Below are 12,008 nucleotides of genomic sequence, written 5' to 3'. Positions count from 1 at the left end.
CATATTGCTTCTTGCTATACTAGGTTCATGGAGGCCAACATTTTAAAATGTAGAACAATACAACATCAACTAGATTACAAAATTGTGTTACAATTTGGTTGAAAAATTCAAGAGTATCATCAAGAGTCACCGACCAACCAACTAATAGATCCATGAATAATGCTACTACTAACAATTAAGAACGCAACAAGTATCACTAACTTAGAACATTCTGAAGAAGAATTTAGAACATGCTGAAAATAGTTTAGAACATGCTAAGCTAATTTACACTTCACATAAGACATTTCATTCATTTAGAAATTCTGAAATTACATAATTAGTTGCAAAACATAATAGACAAATCACATATTAAAAAAAAACGAATACAGAGGTAGCAAAATCATCAAAAAAATAATCCAAAAATTATCGAAAAAACTGGTAAAATGAAGCAAAAAAAAAAGAAAAAAAGAAATCAAACAATAAATACGAGTACAATTCGAACTGAATAAAATAGGACTTAATAATCGTTCAAAAAAATCGAATAGAAATCGCAAGATGAAATTAAAAAATCGAAACAGCAAAACAATAAAAAAAATGGAACAAAAATCGCACAGAAATCGTCTGGTAAAAAACGAACAAATCAAAAAAAAAAAAACTAAGATATCTAAAAATTGAAGTCAAAATTCAGAAAAAAAATTCAAATCGAACTAATTCGAACAAAAAAATTCAAATATTGATATTAATTTGCAAACACGAACTAATTCGAACATAAAAAAATCAACAGATTTATATTGTTCGAACAAAACTCAAACTAATTAATTCGCAAAATTTGAACAAAAATTGAACTAATTAATCTGAAAAAAAATTGAACAAAAATCGAAAAGAATAATTCGCAAAAATCGAACAAAAAAATTCACAAAAATCCAACAAAATAATTCAAAAAAAAATTTGAACCCTAAATATGCAAAACTCGAACTCAAAAAAATCGCACTTGAACGATCATGCTAATTCGAACAAACAAAAATCGCACTTGAACAAAAATCGCACCCAAAAAATGAACCTTAAATTCGAACCCTAAAATCGCAAAAATCATATCGAAAAATCGCAAAATCCAATTTAGCATCATGGTAATTTCATGAAAATTTGAACAAAATTGAAAAGAAAAACATACCTGAAACGAAAATCCTTCAAATTGCAATTTCTATGGAGATTTTTGGGGGTTTGAGGAGAGAGAAAATGAGAGATGCGTGAGTAAGAGAGAGAAAAATTTGGGCGGTGGGTAGGGGGTTAGAGGAGGATACGTGTTTTAATCTAAACAGTTTAAAATAACTTAATCCTACGGCTGAGATGGGTTCTTATATAAGTAGGGTTCTTATATAAGAGAGGGTTCTTACCGGATCCCTCCCCTATATATATATATGTGTGTGTGTGTGTGTGTCTATATATATATATATATCCTATTGTTGCTTTCCACCTTCTATTTTGGTCTTCTGGAGTATAGGTCCTAACATTGGTAAAGAAAATTTTTTATTTGAATTATACATGATGTGGGTGTAGTGCTTAATCTTATGTACATGATCTTGTGGGCGTATCCTAGGCTAGAGCTATGAAGCTATGATGTCTGTATGTTGATTGCAATCTTAAGGCTCTCATGACATCTCGTTTATTTAGAAAAAAATTTAGAACATACGAAGACAAGTTTTAAAAATAGGCAAAACAATAAATTTAGAACATAGGAAAAATAAATTTAGAATATAGAAAAAAATTTAGAACATGAGCTTAATAACTTTGGAACATAGGAATAAAATTTAGAACAAAGGAAAAAAAATTAGCACATGGCGGAAAAAAATTAGAACATGGCGTAAAATCTTTAGAACATATGAATAAAAATTTAGAACATAGGAAAAACAAATTTAGAACATAGGCTTAAAAACTTTAGGTCATAGGAATAAAAATTTAGAACATAGGAAAAAAAATTAAAACATAAGCTTAAAAAATTTAGAAATAGACTTAAGAACTTTAGAACATAGGAATAAAAAATTAGAACATAGGAAAAAAGTAAGAACATAGGCTTAAAAATTTAGAACATATAGGAATAAAAATTTAAAACATAGGAAAAATATTTAAAACACGGGAAAGGATTTTAGAACACATGCTATAAAAATCAGAACATAGACTTAAAAACTTTAGAACATAGGAATAAAATATTTAGAACATATGCTTAAAAAATTTTGAACATAGGAATAAAATTTAGAACATACAAAAAAACTGGAACATAGGAAGAAAAATTTAGAACATAAGCAGAATAAAGTTAGAACATAAGAAAACAAATTTTGAACATAACACATTTAAAACCATGAAGAAAAGATTTAGAACATAGAAAAAAATTTAGGATATATAACATAACTAATTGGAATGGGTAAAAAATTTAGATTATAGGAATAGAATTTTAGAATATTAGAAATGTATACTACGTGTTACTCCATACCTATGTAATTTTCTGCATATATTCTAATTTTGCATATGCATAAAATTTTAAAAATAAACTTTAGAACATAAGCATAAACCTATTAGCTCAATTGGTAGAGTATTATGCAAATGCATAGGGGATGTAGGTTCGATTCCTACATAGGTTATCTCCAAATAACTAAAAAAAACTTCAACAGTAAACCATATTATCTCCAAATTAGCACTAAGTTATACGAGCAATAAATGGTTAATGACTATAGAACTATGTTACAACTTAACTCTCATACAAGTTTCAAAAAAAATAAAAATAAAAACTTAACTCTCATACAAGCTCGTCTCAAAAAAAGAAAAAAAAAATACAAGCTCGTCTCAGCATTATACAAACAAACCTACGTGGGAGTTGAACCCACATCTTTTGTGCATTTGCACAATGCTCTACCCGTTGAGCTAGTAGGCTAATGTATATAAACATTTGAATATAAACCTTTACTTACCCTACACTAAACTTCCTCATCAGCACAATTGAAGAATGATACTTGACAGGCTAAAGTCGTATCATCTAATCAAAAGTAATTCCTAAAACCGCTAACTAATAATAGATAGGGAATCAGGGTCGAATCCACAGGGAAACGAGTCTTTCTATTCATAATTAATCAATATAATCTAAATTATCAAGTAACCAATTTGTTATTATAAAAGGGAACTAGACTACTAAGAGTATAAGTGAGAAGGAATAAAAGTAGGAGGAAAATCAAGGAATAAAAGACCTAGGGCATAGGTTCACCAATAAATAATATTCCAGGGTAAAACATAACAATCACTCATCAATGCATCAATTAATCAGATCATAAAGGGCTTTCGCTACGTATTACAATCACAGAGTTAATTTACCGGTATTAAATCTCATCTCTCGAATCTCGACCTAACCATTTATAAATTAGTCTACCTATTGAAACTAAGCCTAAACATCAATTCTCATCTCTCGAATCTCGAATCAATATTGCTAAACTCATACGAATTAAATCTGGCCAAATCTAACCGCATAGCATTACATCAATCAATAGGAAATTAATCAAGCATTGACAATTAACAATAATAAATTACCCCTTCATATCATTTATGCATCCCCATAACCCTAGAAAGAAAACTACTCACACATAATTAAATATAAACTAAACAAAGCAATTAAACAAGTCATGATAAAAGAGAGAGAATAAATAACTGAAATTAAAGGAGAAGAAATCGTTACCAAAGTTGAAGGAAACAAGAGATGGAATTAAACAAAGAGTTGTAGAGAGAGAAAATAATACTAGAGTTTAAGAGGAAAGAGAGAAAAGTTAGAGAGAGAGAGAGTAAGGGAAGGGAGAAAAGAATCCTAAACTCGCTTAACAAAAGCGTATATCAACTAAGCTCGAAAATCCGAAGTTAAAACAACTTAAACGACGCTTAAACTTTTCCTCAGAAACACGCGTCCGATCGGGCGAGGCACCGCCCGATCGGGCCCGCCTTTTTCTTCGCCCACTCGTTCTGGGCATCCGCCCGATCGGGCCAAAGCTCGCTCGATCGGGCCTGGCTATATGCTGGACTTGGATTGGGCTTCATTCTTGGCCCAATTCGAATCTCCACTTTGGGTCTTGAATACTCGGTGTCCAAATGCAATCGATCATGCCTTCAAATTCTTGTAGTTGTACCGCAATAACCCCGGGAAAAAGCTCCAAAGATGTAATTTCCTACAAAACTCAACCAAAACTACGAAAACACTGGAAAACACCAATTAGTATTTGTAGACACCCAAATGTGTCTCCCCAAAATCAAACCCAGTGATGAATACCTTTTGCGTCGAATGATTATCGAATACGGTGAAAGTGTGAAAAGTCAAGTGTTGCGGTTAGTTTTTATAAAATTATTTCTTTTTGTTTTCGAAAAACAACTCTATTTTATGAAAACATACAATCCAGTTTAGTTTGGTCCACAACAAGGGTCCAATAATAGTGTAGTTGGATGGGGCTTGCAAAGAGCTTTCCAATGATATATTATAAGCCCAATTCCGATGAATAATGAGGAAGTTATGGCCAAAATACTAAACTGGGCCCGGTTTGATCTTTACATGCGGCCCAATGATCTAGGGGAGGGCCCAATGTTAATTATTATTCCTAAAGTTATTAGAATTGATTAGAGTCCTCTAGAATTTTCTAGAAGGTTCTCTTTCATCCTAATAGAATTAGAATTAATAATTACACTTTGATAAAGTTTTATTTGGAATAAAATATTATTTGGAATAAAATATTATTTTATGAAAAATACGATTTCAGTTTTCATACGGACTTTACAAATCGATTTTGATTCATATGTGGACTCCGTGTTGAAAGCGCGTAGAGGTCGGTTTTGCAGCGACAGCGTGGAGTTTTATTCCTTACCAAATTCTACTTATTTCCGGACTGTTTTCTTATAAATAGGGTCCTGAACCTCCGTTTTCATTCATCCACAATCAATCAATTCTCATCATCTACAACAATCATCTTTCTCTCTCTAAAGCTAGAAGCTTTTTCTAAATCTTCCCTCTTACAAAATTCCGCATTCACGAGATCTAGACACACCTAGCCAAGTTCGAAGTTGCCTTGGCCCTAGACGTGAAAGGTTATAATTTCTGAGGGTTTGGTCCCAAATCTCTATTTTAATTATTTGATTTAATTGTTTGATTTTATATTTTCCTTGAAGTTACTAACGCGTGTATTTTGTTATTAGAAAGAGATACGAGGCATCCAAGTAAGTACTTTAATTGTTTAATTGATATTATGATATAGAAATCATGTTAAGATTGTTATTTTGGTTCCTAGTATCATGTTAAGGATGCTTTCCTTAGTATGATATTTAGGGTGATTTACTTATATCAATTATGATTCCTGCGATGCTTCTTATTCTCTTTTCTAATATCATGTTAGTGACATGCTAGGGTTTGTTATTAATCTTGTTAGTATCATGCCTAGGATCTTGCTATTAATATTATGCTTTAACATGATTATGATAATTATGATTATTATGATTATTATTATGATTATGATTATAATTATGATGATTGTTATTATGTTGCTTGATGATTATTATTGTTATTGCTTGATCACGCCTTTTATGCATGTTTAAAGGGAATTTGTACTTGTAATCACGCTTAATAAGATAATTAATACTCTTGTTTAGGGCTAATATGATTATAATTCAAGTGATCGCCAATAATAGTTTTGTTTGTGCGTTAAATTCAACCAACATAGACTAAACAGGTTTAGGGTTAATCCTATTGTTTGCATATTAGTCAAAAAGCGCACATGAATACGAGAAGAATGAAGTAGAGGCCTATTTAGGGCAGGTTCAATCTCTTTTAGGTTGGATTTGTACCTTCATCCCCGAACCTTATTTGGTTCAAGACCTTTGGAGTTGACGATCTCCTGGATCGTTAAGGGGTGTAATCTTCACCTTGTGAACGGTTTACAAGTTCCTATTGTTGGCGACTCTTTTGCTCTAGCTTCCTTCCCTTTGGACGCCACCATGCTTAAGTGTATGATCACAGTGGGGTTCAAGCTTGGGGTTAATGGCTTGAAATATTCCCTACAGTAATAAAAGTGGCTCTAAAGAGTCAAAAACACTACTAATTATGACCAAGGGACGGGGGTAAAACACTATATAAAATGGACATATCAATACTTATTCAAATTATGTTACACACTCACACAAAAACCATTAAATTTCAATTTGTCATACAAACTTTACAACACAGTAGTGATACGCATTAGTTATAGGGAATAATTTTTCACTATATCCTCACTTTTTCTTTTACCTGTCTTGTGAGCTATAGCACCAAACCATCTGTAAGAGCTCTAATTTTTCCAACAAATGCAAACATGCAATTTCCTTCAATCTAAAAGAACAATCCCACCAAGTTCCACTTAAATGCTCTAGAAATCATCTAACTGAGAAAGTTGCTTAACACATAAAGGAGTATTATAGGAATAGAATTTAAGCCAAAAACATATCTGTTGAAAGTTAACCAATAAACCAAGGTGCCCAAAGCACAAAAGTTTGGCCTAGAGCAATTCTTAGAGATGGTTATGGCCAAATGTCTTAACCACCTGCAGGTCAAACCACTATTTGATACGAATATAGAGAAATACTTTAGAACATAGTAAATTTTAGAACATAGTAGAAAACTTGAAGCTGGAAAACTTTAGAACATAGTGGAAAACTTTAGAACATAAAGGGAAAACTTTAGAACATAGCTATATTATGTTCTAACTTTTAGAACATATAGTGAATTACTTAGAACATAATTTACTTGATGTTCTAAATTTTCTTAAAATATAGAGAAATACTTTAGAACATAAATTACTTTATGTTCTAAATTTTCGTAGAACATAGAGAAATACTTTAGAACATACTTATGTCTAAATGTGCTTTTGCTACAGAATATAGTGAACTACTTTATTTAGAGCATAAAGGACAAAGTTTTGAACATAATGAACTACTTTAGAACATAAAGACTAAAGTTTAGAACATAGAGAAAATTATAAAATATATAGGGTAAATTTTAGAACATAGGGGGCAAACTTTACAACATAGAGGGAAAACTTTGGAACATAGTAAATTACTTTATGTTATGTAAACTTGTTTTACGTTCTAAACTATAATTTATTTTATAGAGATAGCTAGATTCAAAAACACAAAAATATGGCAAAATCTATAAAATTTTATTAAAATAAATCAAACAGATACACAAATTCAGGGGAAAAAAAGAGTTGTACATATAAATTTAATTATAGTGGACTGATTAAGTAATTATGCACAAAAACTCAATTATCACATGAGTAACCATAGGAATTATAAGACTCATCACGACCCGTTTTAAGAAGACTTTCTTAGCGCAATCGAAAATCAGAGTAACTAGAAATTACAAGTCATCACTTACCACTATCTCAAGTCATTGAGGTGAAGAGCTCAAAATGTTGATAAACCTCTTTTTTTTTCTTTTTTTTTTTAACAAAATGTAACCAAACTATTCTTAATCAGAAATATCTTCATTTACAACCAACATGACGTTAGGGGCGGATCTTCCTCCAACCAAACATAAAAAGTAATAAGAGCTAGACTATTTTTTGCAAGTAGATAGGCTGCTTTGCTTCCATTTCTTTTGATATGGACAAAAGAGATTAAAACACAAAGAGAAGCCAATCTTATTGAAACCTACATTAGGCAATCCGAAAAATATAAGCAAGCTAAAGTCCAATAGTCACCAAAGAATTACAAGCACCGATAATGTAGACTGATGACTACTAAAGCTACAAATATGCAATTTAGATCAAGAATAGCAACTTACGCAAATTATGATTACCCCTAAAACTAAATGATATGTATTAAGTTAATTAGAACTCAAACATATGTAACATCATATCAAAGACTTTTATCAAACACTTGGTGTGCACATTACATTATGTTGATTAGAACTCAATTACTACCTAAAAACACAAAATATTATCACTACATTATTTAACAAGTAGCTAGCAAACTATAAGAATTAATAACTTTTAATCCTATTCCTAATAATCTCCCAGCCGTTACTAACCAACTATGACAAGCTACAAGCCTAATTAACCTTCAAACACCCCTCCCCTGAAATTTCGCCAAAAAAATCAAAAAATAATCACCCGAAATTTCGACAAAAAATCAAAATATAATAATCAGAAATTTTGCCCAAAAAAAAATCGAAAAAAATAATCTGAAATTGCGATAACTAATTTAATCTTAAATTTAATATACTTACAACATAGGTTGGAAATTTCATTTGAATTTCACGTAATTTCGGCATGTCCAATTGTAAAAAAAAAAATAAATAAATAAATAAATAAAAAATAAAATAAAATAAAATATTTTTGTAATTATAAGATAACTAGCTTACAATATGTTCTAATGGAGGATAGTTAGCTTAGATGCCGCTTCAATGGAGAATAGTTAGCTTAGATGCTGCTTTAATGGAGGATAGAAGGTTTAGATGCGGCTTTAATGGAGGTTCAAAACTTTAAATAGATGCTTCAATGGAGGAGAGAGAGGGAGAGAAGTGGGTTGCTGAATTCAAAGAGGATACAAAAAATGAAACGTCAACTTGTCAAAGTAATACATTTGGGGTGTATGTTCTACAAATTACAAAAATGTCATTACTCACTAATTAATCACAGCCTTTAGATGAAATATGATCAATGGTCCAAATGGGTTCTTATATATAATGGGTTCTTATATAAAGGAGGGTTCTTACATGAGTCTTCCCTTAGGGGAGGGATCCGGTAAGAACCTCTCCTTATATAAGAACCTTATATATATATATATATATATATATATATATATATATATATATATATATATATATATATATATATATATATATATATATATATATATATATATATATATATATATATATATATATATATATAATTGTTCATAAACAATAACATAAAAGGTGCTCCTTACTTACATGATTCTTTTTTTTTTTGTACAAGACTTACATGATTCTAACTCTTTTTCATTGATTACCTTTTTATTCTGCAATTCATTAATGAGGAAGATAAGAAGAGAGTTCTTGATGGGATGCCATGGTTTTTTGATGGAAAGTTATTGTTAATTAAGGAACTAAATGGTCACGAACAACCTTCTGATGTTGTGTTCGAAAATACACCCATGTGGGTGCGCCTTTTAGACGTTCCTTTCAACAAACGTAATCTGACAGCAATGCAGGAAATAGGAGAGTTCCTTGGGGGCTTTCTAGAGTTTGACGATGCAGATCCGCTTGGGTGGGGGGAATTCATGAGAATCAAAGTTTCGGTGGATGTGAATAAACCGCTTAGAAGGGGTTTGTTTCTAGCTACAGGGGATGGAAAGCCAAAGTGGGTTGACATTAAATACGAGCGCCTAGTTGATTTTTGTTTCTATTGTGGTATCCTTGATCGTACAGATAAGGAGTGTCTTAAGAAGGAAGGTGATGATAAGGAAGGCAATGAAGTAGTGTACCAATATGGACCATGGCTGAGAGCCTCTCCTTTAAAACTCTCACGGTCTTTGTTAGTAGCAAAAGAGAAGGAAAAACGGCTATTTGAGAAGATAGGTGCTATGAAAGGGGGACGCTCAATTTCATACAGTAACCTGAATTCAATAAAACTGGGCCCTGTTGGTGCTGCTAGTAAACTAAGTTTTACGTCCCCTAAATCTGCTAGCCCGAGTGACACACCGTGTGAAAGAACAGCAAGGCTCACTTTGGTTGAGGATGAACGATATAGAAGGTTAGTGCTCCGACCGAAGAGTGTTAATGAAGAGAATACTAGTAATCATGAGGTGAGTAATGTAGATACTATTAAGGGGCAGGATGAGGTTGATGAGGGATTTACAAAAAAATGTGGTGAAGTAGGAAGCAACATAGGGGAGAAGTGTATCAATCCATTTTCTGAACGTGACCATGCACTTGGTGGTCCTATCAAGAATAAGGTTGATATGGTGAGTGGAGTTGGCAGGAAGTGGAAAAGAATTAATAGAGATGGTGATAAAGACCAAATGCTAGTTGACAGTGAGGAGTTTGTTTCTAGAGATGGTGGGGCCTTCAAAAGAGCTCATGTTGATTCCAACAATTTATATGAGATGGGGTATCAGGCTTAGTGAAAAAGTTGAAGGTTGATGCTAGCTCTAAGTCCGATGACGGTTTAAATCAAGTAGAGGGATGTGGCATTGGTCAATCCCTCGAAAAGCAATGAACATCTTCAGTTGGAACTGCCATGGGTTGGCCAACCCGTGGACAGTAAAAACCCTCCGAGATTGGTGTTGGAGTGAAAGGCCTAATATTGTCTTTCTTACGGAGACAATGATTGATACAATTAGACTTGAAAAAATTCTTAATAAATGTGGTTTTGTAATCGGCGTCTGTATAAGTAGTGTGGGTTTGTCGGGGGGTATGGGATTTTGGTGGCGGGATATTAATGTTTTGGTTGTCTCATACTCGGAACATCATTTCATTGTTGATATTTTAATTCATGATAATGTTCCTATTTGGCGTGCAATTGGGATCTATGGATGGCTTGAGACAGAGAATAAGCATTTAACATGGTCGATGATGAAAGATATTAGGGCTACTAGCTCTCTTCCATGTGTGATGTTTGGAGATTTCAATGAAATTTTAAGCCTGCGAGAAAAAGATGGTGGAGTTCCAAGAGCCGAGAGACTTATGGATGCATTCCGAGAGACAATTGATAGTTGTGGACTACGAGACTTGGGGTACAAAGGCAGTGTGTATACTTGGAAAAGGGGTACAAATCCAGAGACTTTTGTGAGAGAAAGACTTGATCGATATCTAGCTGACTCTGGGTGGTGCAATGCTTTCCCGTACTACTCTGTTCGACATTTCCCAATGTATCGATCTGATCACGCTCCGATAGTTTTAACAGCCAGTAATTATTATGAGAGGGGGCGATCATCAAAACTATTCAGATTTGAGGCGTTGTGGCTATCAAATTCGAAATGCGGGAAAGTTGTGTCTGAAGCGTGGGTTAGTAATGCAGGAAGCTCAATGGGTCAACATATTGGAGGGTGTGCAGAATCTTTGTCAACATGGGCTGCAAAAACTTTCGGAAATATAAAAAAGAAAATCAAAGATACCGAAAGTAAGCTAAGAGAAGCGCAATGTATGGATCTTGATGCAGAGATGTTACAATTGTGTTCCTCCCTTTCCGTTAAGCTAGACAACCTCCATCAACAAGAAGAATCATATTGGCACTCTAGAGCCCGAGCCAATGAGCTTCGTGATGGTGATAAGAATACTTCATATTTCCATCACAAGGCGAGTCAATGGAAGAAGAAAAATTTTATTCCGGGATTGTTTGATGAGAGTGGCTCGTGGTGCACTAATAAAGATGAGCTAGAAAAAATTGTTTCATCATATTTTAGCTCTCTTTTCACGACAGAAGGGCCAAGTGATTTTGATCAAGCAATGGAGGGGTTATCTAGAGTGGTTTCCGATGAGATGAACCAGGAACTAATTTCAGAGCCTACGGATGAAGAAATTAAATCTGCACTTTTTCAAATGCATCCGAACAAATCCCCGGGCCCCGATGGTATGCATGCCTTATTTTTTCAGAAATTTTGGCATATTATTGGTGGCGATGTGATTATGTTTGTGAAAAATTGGTGGCGTGGTTTGATTAACCTTGATGATATTAACAACACTTGTATGGTTTTAATTCCAAAATGCAATGATCCAAAACGTATGACTGAATTTAGACCTATAAGTTGTTGTAATGTAATTTACAAAATAATATCAAAAACTTTAGAAAATAAAGTTAAACCTTTCCTGGGTGATATTATTTCTGTAAACCATAGTGCTTTTGTGCCAAAAAGGTTAATCACAGATAATGCTCTTGTTGCTTTTGAGATTTTCCATGCCATGAAGAGGAAAGCGGAAAGCAGAGAGGGATCTATTGCGCTGAAATTAGATATGAAAAAGGCCTACGATAGAGTAGAATGGGTGTTTCTAGAGAAAG

Source organism: Chenopodium album, chromosome 10 (assembly GCF_948465745.1).
Source record: "Chenopodium album chromosome 10, dcCheAlbu1.1, whole genome shotgun sequence".
NCBI lineage: Eukaryota > Viridiplantae > Streptophyta > Magnoliopsida > Caryophyllales > Amaranthaceae > Chenopodium > Chenopodium album.
This window is presented reverse-complemented; position numbering follows the sequence as displayed.